This window comes from Leguminivora glycinivorella, chromosome 13 (assembly GCF_023078275.1).
Source record: "Leguminivora glycinivorella isolate SPB_JAAS2020 chromosome 13, LegGlyc_1.1, whole genome shotgun sequence".
Taxonomy (NCBI): domain Eukaryota; kingdom Metazoa; phylum Arthropoda; class Insecta; order Lepidoptera; family Tortricidae; genus Leguminivora; species Leguminivora glycinivorella.
Genome location: NC_062983.1, coordinates 4,300,820 through 4,312,314, shown reverse-complemented (window position 1 = coordinate 4,312,314; position 11,495 = coordinate 4,300,820). Strand labels below are relative to the sequence as shown.

The following is an 11,495-nucleotide window of genomic DNA, read 5'->3' as shown; positions in this document are numbered from 1 at the left end:
AGCCAGGATTTGAACCCGCGACCTCCGGATTGAAAGTCGGGCGTCATATCCACTCGGCCACCACTGCTTATATAGCAATAAAAATATAAAATATATATAAAAATATCTTGGTGAAACATGTCTATACATGAGCGGCAAAAATGTCGATAGTGCATTCCCCATTACTGCTTGTAATACACGTTAATTATTAATATTTAAATGCCAATAACCATCGTAAAACTTTTAGGTTAATACGTCAAATGCTAACAGATTTTGTCAAATTTCTGTACATATATTAGCAATTTCTATTGATTTTCAATATAAGTGTGCACAGAAAACAAAAATATTTTCTAGTATCAAAACTATATCTCCTACTATACCAAGTGTGACCAGCCCTAGATTTTTTGAATTTCCCGCCAAAAGTTGGGGCAATATTTCAATAGCCACACTCTATATAATAATATATATATTTATATAGTTGAATGTAAAATTATTTATTTTGCCTGACACTGAATATTTTTTATGTTCGTTATTTTAATTTTACAATATAATATTTGGAATATAGTGCTTATAATTATTAAATATAAATTATTTTTTAAATATTTTTTGATACAAAATCATACTTCATTGATTTGGAACAATGCGTTTTATCGGACCTACATCCGACATTATCGGAAGCATTTATCGGATGTAGGATGTCGGTTCGACATCCGATATCGGATCGGATAATGTGAAAACGGCCTTAGAGTATATTCAATTTAGTATTAGAGTTATGTCAGTGTACATGTCAGCGGCCGTGAGTTCGCGGCCCATTCATTTGCTACGACCTTCGCCGGCGCAATAAAATTCAATGTTGGCTGCTCGCGTGCGGTCCGTTTGTTAATGTAGGTAAGAATTTAGAATGGCGGCATTTTGTGAACATCAAAGGAGTGAGCCTTCTGTACTTGTACTATTATGTATTCTGTGACAAAACGAACAACATGTGTTCCAAGTACAACACTCGAAATGCCGGAAAGTTATAGTAGGTATCGACCGTAAATTGGCGAAATCCAACAAATTAACACATGTGATGGACCCTGCCGTCTATTAGTTATTTGTTATACAAGGGTCCAAAGTTGTATTTTAACGGCGAGTGTGGAATTGAAAAACGAGCAAGTGAAAGGATTCTATAGTTGAACCACGAGCGAAGCGAGTGGTTCGAGAATAGACTCCTGAACTTGCGAGTTTTTTAACACACGAGAAGTAAAATACATTTGCACCCGAGTGTAACACAAAACTTTTCCCCTCACTATAGCGAGGAAAGTACAACGCAAAAAGCGCGTTTATCACTGCTTCCAGTAGTTCCACAGGTGTTAAATCATCGTCATCACTAGATTCACTCACTTTTATTAAATTTAAAGCATAAAAAATGACTATATTCAAGGTCTAATTACTTTATCCACTCGTGGATAAAATGCGTTTTTACCCGCTGGTATTGAAGGACAAAACACGTGTTTCCGAGCTAGTGAGGGGAAAAATAAATTGCCGCAATATGTGGTTGAAGCGCCTAGTGTGTCGAACTTTAAGTATCGCTTAAAAATTTGGCTGGTCGAGCACCCGTTCTGTAACGTAGCAGATTTTTTGATAGTCGTAATTAAATATTTTGGATAGATTTAATTTTTGAATGAAACACTTCCTTCTCGTTCATTGCATTATCTGTTGCACTTCAAATGCACATATTTATGTTTATCTGTTGTAGGGTTGCCATACAACAAGTATTATTCGAAATTGTAGGTATTTTGGCTGTCATTCCAGGAAAACTTTGTATAGTTTTGATATACTTTAAGTATTGATTTTTGGAAAATATAATATTTTAGAGACATGATAACAAATGTTATCATAGGTTTTTTAAGGCTGTTCTGGAATGATATTTGTTAGGTTTTGTTTACTTCAAGGTCTGATACAGAAACTGGAGTAATTTTCATTTAATGAATTAGAGTATTTTATTTTTTATTCGTTTGCCACCCGGCTTTTGTTTTGGGTCCTTTAAATTCGAGATCATTCAGTGCGCCGTTCTTTCTGTGACGAGATCCTCTTGTATAGTGATCGGACGGCCGTATAAGGGCCTGGAGCCCGGCATGCCACGTGCTGCCGTGGCGTTCCATATTTTGTGTGGTGCGTTCTGTCAGTCTGAGTAAGTAGATTTCTTTGTGAGCTTTTGATATTTCCATGGCGTGAAACGTGGAGAGATTCTTAACCATAAATTGGTTTATTTCCAGCTGGCAGAAACATGCTAAGGGTGGGAGTGCTCCTTGGAGATCCTCGGTCTGCAGTCTGCAGGTCTCCGGAGTCGGGAAGAAGTAAAGAATTAGAGAATTGCAGAAGTAAAGAATTTAACAAGAACTTTTGCAATTTTGATGTGCAAGGAAACTTCTTTGGCTTACTGGCGCAAGGTGTCTTTGGACCTTGTTTTCGTATGGAAGGGTCAGCCCTGTCCACGTGGCGAGGGGGCGTCAGCACCGGAGTCCGGGGAGCAGCCGGCTCATCCCTGACAAGGTGTGTCTCCTGCCCGTTTCCTGCCGGTAATGCTGTGTAATTCAGGTTTTTAATTTCTGTGTAAAGTAATTTCTGATTTCATTTATTTTGAGAATTCTGGTGCATAACTTTAGGTAAATTCATATTTAGTTTTTGTAGAATAAATGGTTGTAAGAAACCTTTTCCTGGACCCTCTTAAAGCGGCCCAGCTTTACCACTGAGCGTAGTTCTTATTTCATATATGGTGTCAAATTTAGTATTTTGGAAACATTAACTTAAACCTATCTGTAAGGCAAGATTTTGGTATAATAAATATATAAAATGTGATATTGTTTAATTTGTTTCTCCTCTAGCTTTCCTCCAGCAAGTATAGAGACACCATTTAGCTTTTGTTTTATTATAAATTTTGTGCTAACGTGGGTGTATTTACTTTGAACTAGCCGGAGCTTTCCATTCCATTTTATTTACCCCCCACCAAATACACCACCGTTACACTGGCGCCCTGGGAATTTTGATTTTTTAGTAATGACTTGCTGAAGGATAAGCCTAGATTTTGTTATGCACCAGAAATTACTTTAATTTTTTTTGTCTCACCTTTTGTGAAACTTTTAGTAACTATTTTGAAGTTAAATGTTTGTTGCATTGTATTTTTTGGTATTAGCATACATTTTGTGTTTTTATTTTATGTTCATTTGACATATAATTTTTAGAAAAAGAGTTACATTTTGTGTGATACATTTTGAGGTTAACAAATTTTGCTGACTTAACAAATATCAAAGCACATGTTTGTTTTGAATAATTTTGGATACTATTTTGGACTTATTTAGTCTGGTTTTTCGTATGCTTTAGCATTTTAGTATTTCTTTTTGGAAAAATAGTGTGTAGTCAACATTTCAATTAGAAAATAGTTTATGAAATTGATATTTGTTTGAATTTTGTTCGGTAACTTTTTAGTTTTATAATTTTGACCAACTGTTTATTGGAACTGCAATTTTAGTAATGATTTTTTTTTAGTATTTGTTACTTTTGACTATTTTACACTGCAATGAAATTGTTTTGATGGATTAAGCTAGTAAACATGATAGTTTATTACGGATTAAGTTTTATTAAGGAAAACAACTGTATTTGTTAGTATACTTTTAAATTTTTCACTTTCAAACACCAGAATTTTCAACACAGTATATTTTATTAGAGAACACAGCACTTAATTTCATAGGTTGTGATGTGGTGAAAGCGACACCACTATTTTGTTTTTCAGAATTCTTCGGGATAGCTGGCAGCAGTGTCCGGCAAGCTTCTTTTATGATGTCATTTAAATTTAGAAATGAAGATATTCTTCTCCAGCGTGTTTGCGCTGTTAGTTCCGATGACAGTTTACAGGATAAATTTTCAATTTTACACACTTCCTGTGATCCGGTGTCCAGTAGTGGGCATGGCTGGATCCTTTTGTTGGTTTTGTTTCGTGGTTTATGTATCCAAATTCAGCATTTAGTAGAAATCTGTAACAATTTCATTTTAATTTAGAAGTATGCAATACAGGTTAGTTTGGTTATTTTGTTACAACTTGCAACAACATTTAGCGTTTATTTTGTTATGAGAGAGGAGCCATAGCGTAAAGTATGCCTCCTTTGCTCATTTTTTTTAGTACTTACCTGAATTTTTTTAGTTTTGTTTCACTTTGTTTCGTGTTGTTGATCAACATAGAAATTGTTGCCTTTTTATTTAGATTTTCGTTGAATTTCATTTCGGTTGCAACAATAAATGTTTCCTTGCATATTTTAAAGTATTTTAGTCTATTTTCGGAACGAAGTGCTACGATATTTAATTTTTTTGCTCATTTAGCACCGTAGCACGGTAGTTTTTCAAACTTATTTTGGTTGACGTTGACACTTGACAGACAAGTTTTTTTAGGGTGCGTTCGGAAACGCGCATATATTTTGGTTGCGACTCAGATTGTGCAACAAATTGTAACAATTTTATTGGTAATTGTACAATTCTTTTCGGTTTTTTAGTATTGTAATTACTTAAATTCAATACAGTAATAAGGTTTTTTTGGCACTCAACCCTGGGTATTTCAAAACATTTTTTGAATTATTTTTGTAACTTAAACTCGTTTAAGTAAAATATTGGTTCGGTTTTAGTTTTGGTTGGCAATTTTAAATTGTTTCTTTTTTGGTTATTTCGGTTTTTGTTATGGCATGTTTTGGTTGTGAACATAAGTTTTTGGTAGGTTTTTTTAATGAGGTTAAGCCCTCCCCTACTCAATTACGTTTCGTTTTCGCGGTTGTTCGTGAAGAGTGTTGGATATTAATGGTAGAATATTCAATCACGACTCGTGTTCGGAAAGTGGTGGACAGAATGTGACTGCTTCCACTACGATTTTTTTGGTATGAGAGAGGCATGGAAGGTATGAATGCGTGAGGTATGGTAAACACGGCAGATATGATGTATGAACACTTTATATGCGTGATGTATGTTAGGGGCGACACAACCTGGCTCACTTTTAGGTTTGAGCGGTCCTTAACATGGCCAAATTGGGTGTTCTGTAGTAGGTGGGTATCGGGTGCTTACCACACCCGAGCACGGTTTGTGCATTTTTGCGTATTTGTGGCTACGCAGTTTGGTCGGTTTGGTGTGGAGAGCCAGCAGTCACCCATTTTCAGGGGCTGTTTTTTTTGTTTCGGGCTCTCATTTTTGGGCCATATCGACCGCGGTACACCGATTTGGTGGTACCTTTTTGTGATTATCGTGCTGGCGGGTTCAACGGCCATTTTTCGGCGTTGGAACGACACACGGAGTTTGTTGCCACGTCTTTACTCGACTTCGTAGGAAGAAGGGTAATGTTTTGTTTAGCCTACTACAGACATGCAATTGTTTTGAATTTTTTTTGAGTTTACTACAGACATGAAATTGTTTTATATTTTTTTGTTTAGCTTCAGCCAAATGGTTGTAGGTATGGTTTTGGTTTTGATTTATTTTTTTGCCAGGGTTAGGTGAGAACCTCACCTACTGTTGGGGGTTGAGTGCAACTTTGAATTTTTTTAGATTTTGGGGTCTCGTCGTCAACGTATTTAATTTTTTTTGGTATTTTGAGGGAGAGTTGGCACAGATTGGTGTGGCCAATTCAACCAGGCATAGTTTTTTTGGTTCAGTTTGTTTTTTTTTAGTTTGTTCACCTGAAGGGTTGAGACAAGCAGGTGTCGTCAACCTGTAGGGCTGTAACAATGATTTTGGTTTGGTTTTGGAAGTTATAGTCGGAAGCCTATAACTTTGGTTTCGCCCGGTCTAGCTGAGTTTTTTTCTTGGAATGCTGAACATCGGTCCTGGCGGTTGGTTTTTTGGCTTTCTCAGCACAACAAGCTTTATTGCAAGTTGCACTGAGAAGGCCAAAACGGTTGGTTTACTGTTTTGGAAATTAGCGGAGGTTTTTTTCTATATGCAGCGCAGTTGGCCGCATAGTTTTTTTCACCCTCCGAGGGTTGACGCGGGTTCGAGATTTTTTTTTAATATTTTTTTTTTGTGGTCAAACAGTAGTTTGCTTGTTTTTAAATACCTTTTGGTATAATTTTGTAGATATTGGGGGATTTTTTTTTGAGATTTTACAGTCTCGAACTTGCGTCAGGTTTTTTTGATTCTGATATTTTTTTGGTAGGTTTAGTTTTCTTGCCTTCAGATTTTGTTTTTTTTTATGAAAGTCGCTGAGGACAGCGAGCGGTTCACCTACGTTGAACCTTAAATCGGGAAGGGGGGTATTGTAACGTAGCAGATTTTTTGATAGTCGTAATTAAATATTTTGGATAGATTTAATTTTTGAATGAAACACTTCCTTCTCGTTCATTGCATTATCTGTTGCACTTCAAATGCACATATTTATGTTTATCTGTTGTAGGGTTGCCATACAACAAGTATTATTCGAAATTGTAGGTATTTTGGCTGTCATTCCAGGAAAACTTTGTATAGTTTTGATATACTTTAAGTATTGATTTTTGGAAAATATAATATTTTAGAGACATGATAACAAATGTTATCATAGGTTTTTTAAGGCTGTTCTGGAATGATATTTGTTAGGTTTTGTTTACTTCAAGGTCTGATACAGAAACTGGAGTAATTTTCATTTAATGAATTAGAGTATTTTATTGTTTATTCGTTTGCCACCCGGCTTTTGTTTTGGGTCCTTTAAATTCGAGATCATTCAGTGCGCCGTTCTTTCTGTGACGAGATCCTCTTGTATAGTGATCGGACGGCCGTATAAGGGCCTGGAGCCCGGCATGCCACGTGCTGCCGTGGCGTTCCATATTTTGTGTGGTGCGTTCTGTCAGTCTGAGTAAGTAGATTTCTTTGTGAGCTTTTGATATTTCCATGGCGTGAAACGTGGAGAGATTCTTAACCATAAATTGGTTTATTTCCAGCTGGCAGAAACATGCTAAGGGTGGGAGTGCTCCTTGGAGATCCTCGGTCTGCAGTCTGCAGGTCTCCGGAGTCGGGAAGAAGTAAAGAATTAGAGAATTGCAGAAGTAAAGAATTTAACAAGAACTTTTGCAATTTTGATGTGCAAGGAAACTTCTTTGGCTTACTGGCGCAAGGTGTCTTTGGACCTTGTTTTCGTATGGAAGGGTCAGCCCTGTCCACGTGGCGAGGGGGCGTCAGCACCGGAGTCCGGGGAGCAGCCGGCTCATCCCTGACAAGGTGTGTCTCCTGCCCGTTTCCTGCCGGTAATGCTGTGTAATTCAGGTTTTTAATTTCTGTGTAAAGTAATTTCTGATTTCATTTATTTTGAGAATTCTGGTGCATAACTTTAGGTAAATTCATATTTAGTTTTTGTAGAATAAATGGTTGTAAGAAACCTTTTCCTGGACCCTCTTAAAGCGGCCCAGCTTTACCACTGAGCGTAGTTCTTATTTCATATATGGTGTCAAATTTAGTATTTTGGAAACATTAACTTAAACCTATCTGTAAGGCAAGATTTTGGTATAATAAATATATAAAATGTGATATTGTTTAATTTGTTTCTCCTCTAGCTTTCCTCCAGCAAGTATAGAGACACCATTTAGCTTTTGTTTTATTATAAATTTTGTGCTAACGTGGGTGTATTTACTTTGAACTAGCCGGAGCTTTCCATTCCATTTTATTTACCCCCCACCAAATACACCACCGTTACAGTTCTACACTTATGACAATTTTTTTATTACCTAATTAGAAAAATATTTTTGTGCATTTTTTATGTGAATATTGCCTAACTTTTTGTAATTTCAATCTTCTGTCTAATTATTCTCTAAGTATTATTGTTGTATGAATAATATTTTTTTAAATCAAATCTTGACGTGTAAAATGGCGTTACAAATAAATGAATATGAGTATGAGTAATGATTATTTTTACCATTGAAAGTTTGTACGGAACCCTCGGTGGGCGAGTCCGACTCGCTCTTGGCTGGTTTTTTGTCTGAAAGCTGAGTTAGTCGGGACTGTTCTTAGCCATGTTTTATAAAAATCGGTCTACAATATCGCGGTCGGGGTTTTTAAAAAAAAATATTTTGTTTATGGAGTGATTTTTACCACTTTTCAAATTTTCAAGATGATGTTCTGCAACTTGAAAATTTCGTGATATCTAGTGAGTCCTCGTGAAAGTTTGCCCACTGAATCTTTAGGATTTTTTCAAATGTCTGCTGCTGCTGGACAACTTTTCCCAAAATGTCAGAATTTGGTGTTTCCTCCGGCAAAGTGTTTAGATTTTTACCCCCCGACGCAAAAACGATGGGGGATAAGTTTGACGTGTCTGTCTGTCTGTACGTTTGTCAGTCTGTCTGTGTATGTGTCTGTCTGTGGCATCGTAGCTCCCGAACGAATGAACCGATTTAGATTTAGTAGTAGTAGTAAAGAAGTGTTCATCATCTTCTTCAATGTTGTAACCTATTCTTCTTATCTCAGATAAGCCAATAATGTCATACTTAATGTTTGAAATGGCTTGTTTAAAGTCTAATAGCCTTTCATGAGACAAGAGAGATCTTGCATTGTATGTGCATACGTATATCGGTTGACATGGAGGGTTTTGGTCGTGAACTTCCTCGGTGACCAACCGGCTTGGAAGTTGATTTATGTTTCTTGTGTTTGTATGTTTCTTTATGGTATGTGAGGGGGAGGAGGGGATTAATTGCTATGCGTTGCTATCATTACTTTCTTGGCTGTTATTTGTCTCTATGTTTTTATTAACTAAGAAATTCAGTATTCTTGGCTTTACAACTCCGTTGTTGACGCTATTTGATCGCTTTACTGATGATTCAGATGTCTGTATTTTGTTCTTTTTATTAGCTTGAGAGTTTGTAGCTTCTTTGAAAGAGTAATTGTTGATGGGTGATGTTTGAAGTTTTCTTTTTGTGTTGTTTTTTGTGATAATAAGCTTATCGTATTTGAGTATAGCTGTGTTTCCCCTTTCTCTTTCTAATTTCAGCTGACTTTGTAACTCTTTTCTTTTCTCTAGAACATATTTTGGGTAATCTTCTTTCATGTAGTATAGAGTATCTTTGAGTGCAATTTTCTCCTTGAAATTTTTTATTTTTAGGCCTAATGTTGAGAAAGTTACAACTAAAGGTCTTGGCTTTTCTCCTTTCTTTCCCAATCGTTTGACTTCTTGTATGTCATTATAGTTTAATTCTATAGAAAAATATTGTTTTATCCATTTAATAGTGTTTTTTTCTAGGGTCTCGTATGATGACTCGGTTTCTTCAATACCAAAAAATACAATATTTCTGTTTCTTGCCTGTTTTTCTAAAAAATATATCCTTTTTTCTTGATTTTCTACTATTTCTTTGAGTTTTTCATGTTTTTGTTCCCATACACTGAATTTATCGTCCAAGAGAGCGTTGATATTCTTGGTTACTTGATCTGTTACGCTTTTACTACTCTCTTGAATGGTTGCTTTTTGTTCAGTTAATTCTTTTTGTATATTTTTTAACTCCTTCATGATGTCCTCCATATTTTTGTGATTTCTATATGACCAGGGGCGGCTCACTCCGCGATCCTTTCGCCGCGCTACAAGTACATGCCGGCGGCCGCGAGTTCGCGGCCCATTCAGTGGCGACGACCTTCGCGCGGCGCAATAGAATTCAATGTCGTCTGCACGCGTGCGGTCCGTTTGTTAATGTAGGTAAGAATTTAGAATGGCGGCGTTTTGTGAACATCAAAGGAGTGAGCCTTCTGTACTTGTACTATTATATATTCTGTGATATGACTGTTATTTAGGATTGAGTTAAGTGCCCTCTGTTGGAGAGCCGATCTATTTGTAAGTTCGTTTAGTTTTCCGATAAGTCTTACTGGGAGCAACAGTCTCGTAACAGTTTCCGCCTACCGGGATAGATGGCGCTGAATTTGCAGTCTTCTTACGTTGATTAAGTCCTCGCTTGTTAACTTATCACAAATGTCTAAAACGTTGTAGTTCGGCCTTTCCACACTAGATGGCGTCTATTCTTGGTTACTATTCCGATGACACAAAAGCTTTGTTTATATTAATATAACGATCGCAAAGTCTATAAAAATCACTGTCTTCGTTGTGGTTTCACTTTATAACACTTTAAAACAGTCTGTTTCGCAATAACAGAAAAACACAGAAGTCCAAAGTCTGTAATGTTTTTACATCTTCTTAGAATTTACACTTTTATACGATTTAGTTTCAATTGTCTCCAATTTATCAACACACTCGTTGATCACTTAATCACAATAATCATATAGTTAGTATTAGAAAGAATCAAAGAATCATAGTTTGTATTAGAAAAGCACTTTAAAGTATTTATATTCAAGTAATTTGTACGGACAACACAACATATAAAGGCTTAAAATAAACAAGAAAAAAGGAAATGTGAGTACACCGCTTAACTTAAATAACCAAAGAAAAAAAGAAACAACATTATAAAGAAACATATGTGTCGTGGTACAAAAGGCGCTGGCTCAGCGTTGTGATGTGGCAAGCCACATCGCTGGTATTCTGCCAGTACCTTAGAAAAAAGTAATTAAATTAAATTAAAAACACCTGAGTGTGTGTGTATGTGTGTGTGTGTGTGTGTGTGTGTGTGTGTGTGTGTGTGTGTGTGTGTGTGTGTGTGTGTGTGTGTGTGTGTGTGCGTGCGTGCGTGCGTGCGTGCGTGCGTGCGTGCGTGCGTGCGTGCGTGCGTGCGTGCGTGCGTGCGTGCGTGCGTGCGTGCGTGCGTGCGTGCGTGCGTGCGTGCGTGCGTGCGTGCGTGCGTGCGTGCGTGCGTGCGTGCGTGCGTGCGTGCGTGCGTGCGTGCGTGCGTGCGTGCGTGCGTGCGTGCGTGCGTGCGTGCGTGCGTGCGTGCGTGCGTGCGTGCGTGCGTGCGTGCGTGCGTGCGTGCGTGCGTGCGTGCGTGCGTGCGTGCGTGCGTGCGTGCGTGCGTGCGTGCGTGCGTGCGTGCGTGCGTGCGTGCGTGCGTGTGTGTGTGTGTGTGTGTGAGCGTTTGGTTAAAATATAAAAAAGTAAGTAGGTACGGGTGTATAAGTTTCTAATAGGTCGACAACGCGCATGTGACACCCCTTGAGTTGCAGGTGTCCATAGGTTACGGTGACCGCTTTCCATCAGGCGGGCCGTATACCTAGTTTGCCACCGACGTGGTATAAAAAAACCGGCCAAGAGCGTGTCGGGCCACGCTCAGTGTAGGGTTCCGTAGTTTTCCGTATTTTTCTCAAAAACTACTGAACCTATCAAGTTCAAAACAATTTTCCTAGAAAGTCTTTATAAAGTTCTACTTTTGTGATTTTTTTCATATTTTTTAAACATATGGTTCAAAAGTTAGAGGGGGGACGCACTTTTTTTTCCTTTAGGAGCGATTATTTCCGAAAATATTAATATTATCAAAAAACGATCTTAGTAAACCCTTATTCATTTTTAAATACCTATCCAACAATATATCACACGTTGGGGTTGGAATGAAAAAAAAAATCAGCCCCCACTTTACATGTAGGGGGGGTACCCTAATAAAACATTTTTTTCCATTTTT

General features: G+C 37.5%; 2 long non-coding RNA genes across 2 annotated transcripts; both read left to right on the top strand.

Annotated features, from left to right (window-relative positions):
- The first annotated feature begins 1,587 nt into the window (after positions 1 to 1,587).
- LOC125232661 lies at positions 1,588 to 2,820 on the top strand. Its single transcript, XR_007177772.1, has 2 exons — positions 1,588 to 2,152; positions 2,238 to 2,820. It is a non-coding gene; the product is annotated as an uncharacterized LOC125232661 (long non-coding RNA).
- Positions 2,821 to 5,915: 3,095 nt separating this feature from the next.
- On the top strand, positions 5,916 to 7,485 carry LOC125232660. Its single transcript, XR_007177771.1, has 2 exons — positions 5,916 to 6,817; positions 6,903 to 7,485. It is a non-coding gene; the product is annotated as an uncharacterized LOC125232660 (long non-coding RNA).
- Positions 7,486 to 11,495: the final 4,010 nt, after the last annotated feature.